The sequence below is a fragment of the Mytilus trossulus genome, chromosome 4 (assembly GCF_036588685.1).
Source record: "Mytilus trossulus isolate FHL-02 chromosome 4, PNRI_Mtr1.1.1.hap1, whole genome shotgun sequence".
Lineage (NCBI taxonomy): Eukaryota > Metazoa > Mollusca > Bivalvia > Mytilida > Mytilidae > Mytilus > Mytilus trossulus.
This window is the reverse complement of record NC_086376.1, coordinates 51,580,072-51,592,356: the sequence shown is the minus strand read 5'-3', so window position 1 is coordinate 51,592,356 and position 12,285 is coordinate 51,580,072.

The following is a 12,285-nucleotide window of genomic DNA, read 5'->3' as shown; positions in this document are numbered from 1 at the left end:
TAGAGCGCTTCAATCCAAAACAATTGCTGTATTTGTCCTATTAGAATCTAAATAATTCATGGGGGGGGGGGGGGGGGGCTTGAATATAGCAAGATTCTACCACGGGTTGTCCCTTCATGTTGATATATTACCCCTTACTAATTGATAAACACAAATTGTTTTTTTGTTAAATAGTTTGAAGTTTCTGTATTTTATACGTATCCTAAAAATTTATGCATTTTTTTCCAGAAATAATCATATTTATCAAATGGTCATGAATTGAGAAAAAAAAAGTGATTTTCTTATGTATCCTTTTCCAAATTAAAAAAAATGCACTATATACAGTTTTATGAAATTTGATCCACATAAACTCCCTGCAAAATGAAACAAAATGTTGTTTTAAAAAATAGGGGTCCATGCACTTGTTTTCTAATAAAATCAGTTTGAATGATAAAAATCCGTCAAAAAATGCATCTTTTCCTGATATGTCACAGTTTGGCGTTGCGAAAATAAAATTTTACGTTAGCAACATCATTACCTCCCCTGTAACTGTATCATATGCCCTTGAGAATATGCTAATGATCATAGTTTTAAAAAATAAAATAAGTCAGTTTTCAGATAAAAATTTCTTAAATAGTCAATTTTCATTTGACGGACAAACAGCAATCATCTCCCTTCAAAAATGAAAGACTTCTTTTTTGTATTGCTATGTTTGTTGGGGTGGATGGTACTGAAAGGTTATAATCAATGTTTTTTAGTACTGAGTCACTACTGACCTATTTTTTTTAGCCTTACTTGCCACTATATTGTTGAAATTTTCATTGCTCTGTTTTGAGCCTAAATCTACAAGTTGGCTTGATCTTTTTTGGTAAATTTTCTGTCACTGTCTCTAAGTGCTTACGCAGGTTTGCATTTGTCAATGGTTCACCTTTTTGGAGATGTTTATATCTGAAATGATATAAAAGAAAATAGTTGAATTGTTACACATTATATATATGTTGATTTATGGCAATGGTTCAAACAGATCTTAACTGTATAATTTTGATTACCATTTAGTTACATATTTGATTATTCCTAAAGCTGCTGAACTCTGTGTTATTAATTGTATTAAAATGAATTTTTTTATATGAAGGATTTTGATCGGACAAAATCATATATATTCAAGGGGTAAAACTGATGATGTACCTGTCAGAAGTTTTTTTGCGCTGTGCCTCAGAAGACATTTGAAAATTATAAATACAAAAATATCTCAGAGAAATTGAGAGTTGACATAACAAAAACTGTGTTGTATTTGAATATTTTCTCTTACATTTTTTATGTCACCGGAAAACTCATTTTGTGATAATAATATCACAGATGGAATACTCCATTGGAAAGTATACTAGTACTGTGGATTCATTATTATTTGTTGGATACCAATTTTTCGTGGTTTTCATGGGTGAACCACAAATTCAAATGTTCAACGTATTACACATTTTCTAAAAGCTCTGTATGCAGACATTGACAAAACCACGAAATCAAATACCCACCAACATGCTGTGTTTCCTCAATCCACGAAAATTGATACTCACGAAAATAAATGAATCCACAGTATATTGAAATACAACACAATTGATGTTTAATTCCAGGAAAAAATGTTCTTCAAGAAATCTTTACAAGTCTTTTTATAGTCTGTAAATTAATTTGGTCCTAATGATCCTATAATTGTAATTACCTTGGGAAAAAAATATGTTTTTGCTTGTTTATAGAGTGAGCAGATGTACTTGTTTTCTTGTATATTGGTTTTTTTCTGCATTTATATGACAAAATTGGTTGTCAGTATTTAAACTAGCAATATATGAGAACAACTACCAAACTTTTGTTCTGACATATATCACTCATAATAAAAACATTAACCAGATGCTCCGCAGGGCGTAGCTGAACGGTTGGGGCAAGTATGGACACAACATTCAAGCTGGATTCAGCTCTAAATTTGGATTGTGATTAAATAGTTGACACAGCATAGGTTTCTAACACAGAATGAATGTGTTCTAATGAACTTAAAATTTTTGTTTTCTCTTAGAGCAATTCACTATGCTGTTGAATATTAATCCTCTCAAAAAAATGTTTGAAGAAATTTTCTTTTTATTTATGAAATTTCAAATGAGAAAATTGAACCCAATTTTTTTAATCACATCCCCCTTTCCCTTATTCCAAAACTAATCTCAATTAAAATTTCTAATGGAGTTTGCAACAATAACTACTCATTTAAATACATCATAAAATATTAAGATGTAAAAAAACTGCTTGTTATCACTGAATGGTAAAGATTATTTTAATTTATCAGTTGGTAGTAAAAAGTGAATATTCATTGTATATTGTATATAACAAAGATTTAAGTTGATTCTGGACAAAGAAAGATAACTCCAATTAAAAAAAATTCTTGCAATTGCACAATATTTTGCAATTAGATATTTCTTGCTTACTATTCTGGACAAAGAAAGATAACTCTAATTCAAAAAAAAATTGCTATTTCACAATATTGTGCAATTAGATATTTCTTGCCATTGCGCAATACTGTGCAATTGAAAAGACTTGCTATTGCACAATACTTAATAATTTAATATAATAATTTTAGATCCTGATTTGGACCAACTTGAAAACTGGGCCCATAATCAAAAATCCAAGTACATGTTTGGATTCAGCATATCAAAGAACCCCAAGATTTCAATTTTTGTTAAAATCAAACCAAGTTTAATGTTGGACCCTTTGGACTTTAATGTAGACCAATTTGAAAACAGGACCAAAAATGAAGAATCTACATGCACAGTTAGATTTGGCATATCAAAGAACCCCATTTATTCAATTTTTGATGAAATCAAACAAAGTTTAATTTAGGACCCCGATTTGGACCAACTTGAAAACTGGGCCAATAATCAAGAATCTAAGTAAATTTTGGACCCTTTGGACTTCAATGTAGACCGATTTGAAAACGGGACCAAAAGTTAAGAATCTACATACACAGTTAGATTCGGCATATCAAAGAACCCAATTATTCAATTTTGATGAAATCAAACAAAGTTTAATTTTGGACCCTTTGGGCCCCTTATTCCTAAACTGTTGGGACCAAAACTCCCAAAATCAATCCCAACCTTCCTTTTATGGTCATAAACCTTGTTTAAATTTCATAGATTTCTATTTTCATATACTGATGTTATGGTGCGAAAACCAAGAATAATGCTTATTTGGGCCCTTTTTTGGCCCCTAATTCCAAAACTGTTGAAACCAAAACTCCCAAAATCAATACCAACCTTCCTTTTGTGGTCATAAACCTTGTGTCAAAATTTCATAGATTTCTATTAACTTAAACTAAAATTATAGTGCGAAAACCAAGAAAATGCTTATTTGGGCCCTTTTTGGCCCCTAATTCCTAAAATGTTGGGACCAAAACTCCCAAAATCAATACCAACCTTCCTTTTGTGGTCATAAACCTTGTGTTAAAATTTCATAGATTTCTATTCACTTTTACTAAAGTTAGAGTGCGAAAACTAAAAGTATTCGGAAGACGATGACAACGCAGACGACGACGCCAACTTGATAGCAATATACGACAAAAAAAATTTCAAATTTTGCAGTCGTATAAAAATGACTTTCACAGTATATGCATAACATCCTTCAAATTAAAAAAAAAACCTGTAAGTTTCTGGTTGCTTGAAATATGTGCCCCATACCCAGCCTGAATGGTCTCCAAATAGGTGTGGGACTATACTGTCTAATCTTTCACAAAGATCATCCTCCTTTAGCTGTTTTGAACTTAAAGCATACAAATAGCATCTGAGTATGTAAGGAATAACTCCTTTCCCCTTCAGTTCTTTGTACTTATTTGCTGCTGAATAAAGTATTTTCAACAGTTTTTTTTAACATGATTCTAATGTTGTCTTTTTTTATCTTTGCAAACTTTTGCTTCAGTCTTGATTTTGTTGAAGAGTCATTGTCTGTGTGAATAATGCCAACTTTGCACCCTCTGTCGTCCATACTACTGTAACCATGGATAAAGCCATGTCAGGCTCCATGCCTTTACTTGACCCTGTAACAAACTAGAGGCTCTAAAGAGCCTGTGTCGCTCACCTTGGTCTATGTGAATATTAAACAAAGGACGCAGATGGATCCATGACAAAATTATGTTTTTGTGATGGTGAAGTGTTTGTACATCTTATTTTACTGAAGATTCTTGCTGCTAACAATTATTTCTATCTATATTAAACTTGGCCCAGTAGTTTCAGTGGAAAATGTTAGTAAAAATTTACAAATTTCAGGAAAATTGTTAAAAATTGACTATAAAGGACAATAACTCCTAAAGGGGTCAACTGACAATTTTGTTCATGTTGATTTATTTGTAGATCTTACTGTGCTGAACAATAATGATGTTTACAGTTCATCTCTATCTATAATAATATTCAAGATAATGACCAAAAACAGCAAAATTTCCCTAAAATTACCAATTCAGGGGCAGCAACCCAACAACAGGTTGTAGGATTCATCTGAAAATTTCAGGGCAGTTAGATCTTGCCTAGAAATACAATTTTACCCCATGTCAGATTTGCTCTAAAAGGTTTGGTTTTTGAGTTATAAGCAAAAAACTGCATTTCACCTTTATGTTCTATTTTTAGCCATGGCAGCCATCTTGGATGGTTGGCCGGGTCCGCCACACATTTTTTTAACTAGGAACCCCAATAATGATTGCGGCCAAGTTTGGTTTTATTTGGCCCAATAGTTTCAGAGGAGAAGATTTTTGTAAAAGATTACTAAGATTAACGAAAAATGGTTAAAAATTGACTATAAAGGGCAATAACTCCTAAAGGGGTCAACTGACCATTTTGGTTATGTTCACTTATTTGTAGATCTTACTTTGCTAAACATTATTGCTGTTTACAGTTTATCTCTATCTATAATAATATTCAAGATAATAACCAAAAACATCAAAATTTCCCTAAAATTACCAATTCAGGGGCAGCAACCCAACAACAGGTTGTAGGATTCATCTGAAAATTTCAGGGCAGTTAGATCTTGCCTAGATATACAATTTTACCCCATGTCAGATTTGCTCTAAAAGGTTTGGTTTTTGAGTTATTAGCAAAAAACTGCATTTTACCCCTATGTTCTATTTTTAGCCATGGCAGCCATCTTGGATGGTTGGCCGGGTCACGCCACACATTTTTTTAACTAGGAACCCCAATAATGATTGCGGCCAAGTTTGGTTTTATTTGGCCCAATAGTTTCAGAGGAGAAGATTTTTGTAAAAGATTACTAAGATTAACGAAAAATGGTTAAAAATTGACTATAAAGGGCATTCTAACATGACGTCCTTCAAACGCTTTGAGTACACACCCGTGGTAAAATATGAATATATTGCATTGGCTGTTCCGATCGTACTCCCACGTCATATGTTTTTTTATGAATGAAGTACCCGACGTCATAGAATGATGACGTTATAATTTAAGCATTTTACGGGAAAATACACGCTTTTGATACCGAAAATCATCACAACAAGGAAACGTTAACAAACGATGCTAAAATGTGGTATAAGCCCATTTTTTATATACATAGAAGACATATAAGTAAGTTATCATTAAAATTTATCCAAATCTATCTAAATAGGTTTTGTGAATAGTTTGAGCATGTCACTTATTCTGTTTGCTCCGTTCTTTTACGCCAATCTAAAAGTGCGTTAATTAATGGGAACGGTAAATAATGGCCTCCACCTAGAGCGCTTCGATCTACAAAAAATGCCGTATTTGTCCTATTAGAATCGAAATAATTCATGGGGGCTTGAATATATCTAGATTTTACCACGGGTTGTCCCTTTATGCCGATATTTTACCCCTCGCTATCGCTCAGGGTAAAATATTTGTCATAAAGGGCCAACCCGTGGTAAAATAACAATATATTCAAGCCCCCATGAATTATTTCTTAAATAACTCCTAAAGGGGTCGACTGACCATTTTGGTTATGTTCACTTATTTGTAGATCTTACTTTGCTGAACATTATTGCTGTTTACAGTTTATCTCTATCTATAATAATATTCAAGATAATAACCAAAAACATCAAAATTTCCCTAAAATTACCAATTCAGGGGTAGCAACCCAACAACGGGTTGTCGGATTCATCTGAAAATTTCAGGGCAGTTAGATCTTGCCTAGATAAACAATTTTACCACTTGTCAGATTTGCTCTTAAAGGTTTGGTTTTTGAGTAATAAGCAAAAAACTGCATTTTACCCCTATGTTCTATTTTTAGCCATGGCAGCCATCTTGGTTGGTTGGCCAGGTCACGATACACATTTTTTTAACTAGGAACCCCAATAATGATTGCGGCCAAGTTTGGTTTTATTTGGCCCAGTAGTTTCAGAGGAGAAGATTTTTGTAAAAGATTACTAAGATTAACGAAAAATGGTTAAAAATTGACTATAAAGGGCAATAACTCCTAAAGGGGTCAACTGACCATTTTGGTTATGTTAATTTATTTGTAGATCTTACTTTGCTGAACATTATTGCTGTTTAAAGTTTATCTCTATCTATAATAATATTCAAGATAATAACCAAAAACATCAAAATTTCCCTAAAATTACCAATTCAGGGGCAGCAACCCAACAACGGGTTGTAGGATTCATCTGAAAATTTCAGGGCAGTTAGATCTTGCCTAGATAAACAATTTTACCACTGTCAGATTTGCTCTAAAAGGTTTGGTTTTTGAGTTATAAGCAAAAAACTGCATTTTACCCCTATGTTCTATTTTTAGCCATGGCAGCCATCTTGGATGGTTGGCCGGGTCACGCCACACATTTTTTTAACTAGGAACCCCAATAATGATTGCGGCCAAGTTTGGTTTTATTTGGCCCAGTAGTTTCAGAGGAGAAGATTTTTGTAAAAGATTACTCAGATTAACGAAAAATGGTTAAAAATTGACTATAAAGGGCAATAACTCCTAAAGGGGTCAACTGACCATTTTGGTTATGTTGACTTATTTGTAGATCTTACTTTGCTGAACATTATTGCTGTTTACAGTTTATCTCTATCTATAATAATATTCAAGATAATAACCAAAAACATCAAAATTTCCCTAAAATTACCAATTCAGGGGCAGCAACCCAACAATTGGTTGTCGGATTCATCTGAAAATTTCAGGGCAGATAGATCTTGACCTGATTTACAATTTTATCCCATGACAGATTTGCTCTAAATGCTTTGGTTTTTGAGTTATAAGCCATTTTACCCCTATGTTCTATTTTTAACCATGGCGGCCATCTTGTTTTGTTTGGGGGGGTCACGCCACACATTTTTTAAACTAGATACCCCAATGATGATTGTGGCCAAGTTTGGTTTCATTTGGCCCAGTAGTTTCAGAGGAGAAGATTTTTCTAAAAGTTAACGACGACGGACGACGATGGACGCCGGACGCCAAGTGATGAGAAAAGCTCACTTGGCCCTTCGGGCCAGGTGAGCTAAAAAGGACATTGTAATTACATTTTGTACTACAATTACTTACAGGAGAACTATTTAAGATGACTGAAACATATTTCATCTCCCTTATTATAACTTATAAAATTATATAATTATTTAACATTGGGTTCTAAGGATAAGGCCATTTAAAGGTCATGGTTGTATATAACACACATACTTGGTTTGTGATCACATAGCCATAAGGCTGTGTAATGACTATGCAATTATAAACTAAATACCACTGACAAGGACCAAAATAAAAGTTAGGTTTTAGTAACTGTAATAATAACAAGAGGCTCTCAAGAGCCTGAATCGCTCACCTTAATTTTTTTGGTTAAATCTCTCATCAATGATTATTTTGGCTTTTCAATTTATTTAAATGTTCTTTGAATCGCCCTATTTTCTTCAAAAGCAAAAAACAAGTAAACTGCGAGCTACTGCTCACTGATGATACCCCTGCCGCAAGTGGATAATATTAATAGTGTAAAAATATGCAAGTGTTCGGTAAACAGGAAGTTGTCAAGTGATGAATCTGAAAACGCATCACACGGTATAGCTGACTTATATAAATCCTGAAACCAAATTTCAGAAATCCGTATATTGTAGTTCCTGAGAAAAATGTGACGAAAGTTTCATGGGACGGACTGACTGTCGGACAGACTGACGGACAGACAGAGGTAAAACAGTATTCCCCCCCCTTTTTTTAAAGCCAGGGTATAAAAATCAATTTCTCCTATGTTCTATTTAAGCCATAGGAGCTATGTTTCTTGACATACAAGGAAATAAAATATAAAATTTATACTAGATACTCTGAAACTCATTTAGCCTAAGTTTGGCTGAAATTGATATAGCAGTTTCAAAGGAGAAGATTTTTTAAAGTAATTCAACATGATGAACAAATTGTGAAAAAAAGTCTTTAAAGGGCAATAACTCCTTAAGGGGTCAATTGACAATTTTGGTCAAATTGACTTATTTGTAGATCTTTCTTTGCTTAACTTTTTTGCTATTAACAGTTTATCTGTATCTATAATAATATTCAAGATAATAACCAAAAACTGCAAAATTTCTTTAAAATCATCAATTCAGGGGCATTATACCTGAAAAACCAGTAACCCAATTCGGCTGAAAATTTCAGGACAGGTAGACCTTGACCTAATAAATACTTTAACTTCTTGTCTTATTTGCTCTAAATGCTGGAGTTTTTGAGATAAAAGCCAAAAACTGCATTTTACCCTGTGTTCTTTTTTTAGCCATGACGGCCATGTTTTTTGACGAAATAGGAAATAAAACACAAACTTTATTTTATACACCCTACTGATCATTCAGTTGAAGTTTGGTTGAATTTGGTTCAGTAGTTTTAGAGGAGAAGATTTTTTAAAGTTAGCAAATTTATATAATGAACGAATTGTGAAAAATTGTCATTAAAGGACAATAACCCCTCAAGGGGTCAATTGACAATTTTGGTCATATTAACTTATTTGTAGATCTTACTTAGCTGATCATTTTTGCTGTTTACAGTTTATCTTTATCTATAATAATATTCAAAATAATGACCAAAAACTGCAAAATTTCCTTAAAATTGCCAATTAAGTGGCAGCAACCCAACAATGGGTTGTTTGAAACATCTGAAAATTTCAGGGCTGATAGATCTTGACCTAATAAACATTTTACCCCATGTCAGATTTGCTCTAAATGCTTTCGTTTTTGAAATATAAGCCAAATACTGCATTTGACCCCTATGTTATATTTTTAGCAATGGCGACCAAGTTTGTTGATAGATCAAAACTTCGGATACAATTTATAAACTAGATACCCTAAGGAACATTCAGTTAAAGTTTGGAAGTATTTGGCCTAGTAGTTTTAGAGGAGAAGATTCTTGAAATAGTTTAAGACGACGACAGATGACGGGCCAGGTGAGCTAAAAATTTGACTCATTAAGATGGAAGCCAGTTCTGTGGATCCCACTCTGAATAATCTGTGGAAAATATTTTGTATCTTTACCATTATGGACATGGGTTGTCAACTGAAACCAATGTATAAAATCATCTTTAGATATATAAGGGACACAACTTGTTACAAGCCGACAGAATGGTCACTATAGTGCTATTTTGAATGATAAAAATTGTTTGTATGTGCTAGCTATGGTTACACCTTGTGATATTCTTATTGTTGTCTGGATGATGATTTAACATAAACTAAAACTGATCCTGGATAAGGAGACCTTTTCACAAAAATCTGGATTAACCTGAAATCATTGGATTTTGCTTGAAAAAGACGTTATAAAAAAATTGTTGTTTGTGTACCTTGCTAATAATAACTGTTGCATTGGTGCTTTGGAATTGTTTGCTTTCTTCCCAAATGATGCTGGCATATACTGCAAAGTTTACTTCTTACATCATAGTCTAGAACTTTACCAGTCTTTACACCAACTAGACTGAAATGTCGGATTCCAGGGTTGGCAAAAACCCGGGTTTTATGAGTATTGCACAGCCCAGTGGGAAATACTAGGAAAACCAGGGTTTTACTGGGTTTTAGTGGGTAATACTGGGCAATACTGGGTAATATCAAATACTAGTCTGAATTTTATAGAGGATTCAAACTCAAATTTTATACATTTAAGATATATATAACCTTTTTTGTTTGTCTGGATTGGTAAAACTGTAAATCATAAAGCAAAAAACTTTTTTTTAAATAAATAGAACTCCTATTAAGAATTAACAATTACATGTACATGATGTAAGAAAAATTACATTTAAATAATGTATATATGTACTGTCACTAATTAGTAAGTAATTATTCTGATTAGAATGCAGATTTGTTTATGTAACAATAATCAGTTCTTTTCAATTTTCATCAACAAAGTGTTAATGGCATGACCCCTTATGGTGTTTATTTAGCAATATGACAAAAGTATGAATAACCATGAATGGTGTCATCCTGGTTTGCCCACTTTTAATTACATGTATATGTAAACAGAGAGGGAATTGTTGTTTTAACAATTATAGTTTATTTCTGAATGATAGTCATAATTTTTACCTTTTATTTTACCTGTAATATATTCTGCTATTAAATTAAGGAAAATGTGTATAAAATGTATATTTTATATATCTTTAGCAGGAAAATGTATTTTTATTTATAAAATAAATAGGAAAAATGTGCACTGAAAATGAATTTTTATTCCAATTTATCAACAAATAGTTTTAATTATTGGTACATTTTGAAAAAAATTAAAGAATGAAATTAAAGATTTATTAGAATAAATCTCATTTGAATATCTTTGACGTTAATCAACTTAACTTTTTTTTTAAATCTTAATAAAATACACTGTTCTGAAATTTAATAAAAAATATCAAATTAATTTTAACAACTAGAATATAAATGCAACTGTCCAGTAGCCAAGCTATAAATATGACACAATTTGAACTGTAATCTGCAACCAAGATCATGAAGATAGCATTTTCTTTTATAAAAAAAACCAAAAAAAAAACCAATTAAATATCTTTCACTTAATAATCATGATTGCTAACAACACCAGTAAGAACTTCAACCATGACGACTATTTCTTGACTATGAGACAGCAACCAACAACGCAGCACGAATAGTTTGGCCAGGGAAATGTGAAAGGCTGCTTCTTCCACTTCACCCAGTGTATTTGGCAATAGGCACAGAAATGTGGACTACAGTCCTATTATAAAGAAAATGAAGACATAACTCAACTGATACAAGGGGCCGCAGTACTACCTGTTGTTCCACCCCACCTTGTTGAGGATGATTGGCTTAACACTTAAGAAAACATTGGAGAAGCTGAAAACATACCCACTACAACTTGATTTACAGAATACATGACATAGTTCTGGATTGATAGCTACTGCTTTCTATGGAATCACTATTACACAGAAGAACCCCGCACCATAAATCACCTGGAAGGATGGCACAACAAACTTAAGAAGAGACTCAAACATGCCCACCAAATCATCTACAAGATCATTGAGCTACTGAAGGAAGACACAGGCACTAACAAAATGCAACATAACCCAGTATGCAGCAGGAGCACGCCCACCAAAAAAACGACAATACAGAGTAAAAGACATCAGACTCAAACTACTGAATGACCGATATCAACAAAGACTCGTCAACGTGGTATATTACTCTGACGCAGCATCCCATCTTCTCCATTAGAACAGAACAATGAAGTGAACTATTGTAAATTGTGACTTTGTAAATATAATGTTTTGTGACTTTTGATGTTTATATATAAGATGGTATTTCTCCTCATTTTACATATTTCCTCATGCAATGCATTTATAAAATTGATTAATTTATTAAATAATGCTGCAATAAAAGAGATCTTGTTTTAATGTCTTTATATCATGAAAATCATTCAGAACTATAAAGACATTTTTGTAACTGAATATCATTTATTTGTTATTTGTTGTGTGCATGTATGTATGTTGAATGAATTGAATGAATTTATATTAAATTATTGAGAAAAAATATTTGATTCTTTGAATAATTTTTCTAAACAAAAAAAACAACCTTAATATATGGCATTTATGATGATTTTTGTAAAACGGTTGAATCAGAGATGTCTGATAAAATACCAAGTAAGACTATTTTTGTTGGTGGTAAGCAATCAAATAAAAAATATCGGAATAAGAAACCCTGGTGGAATGAATCTTTGAGTAAATTGTGGTATGAGATGTGTAATGCTGAAAAAGCATGGAATAAATGTAAAAACATGCATCAAAATCAGCTAAAAGCTATTTATGTACAAAAGAGGAAACATTTTCATAGTGAGGTTCAAAAAAGTAAGAGGAAGTATTGGTAT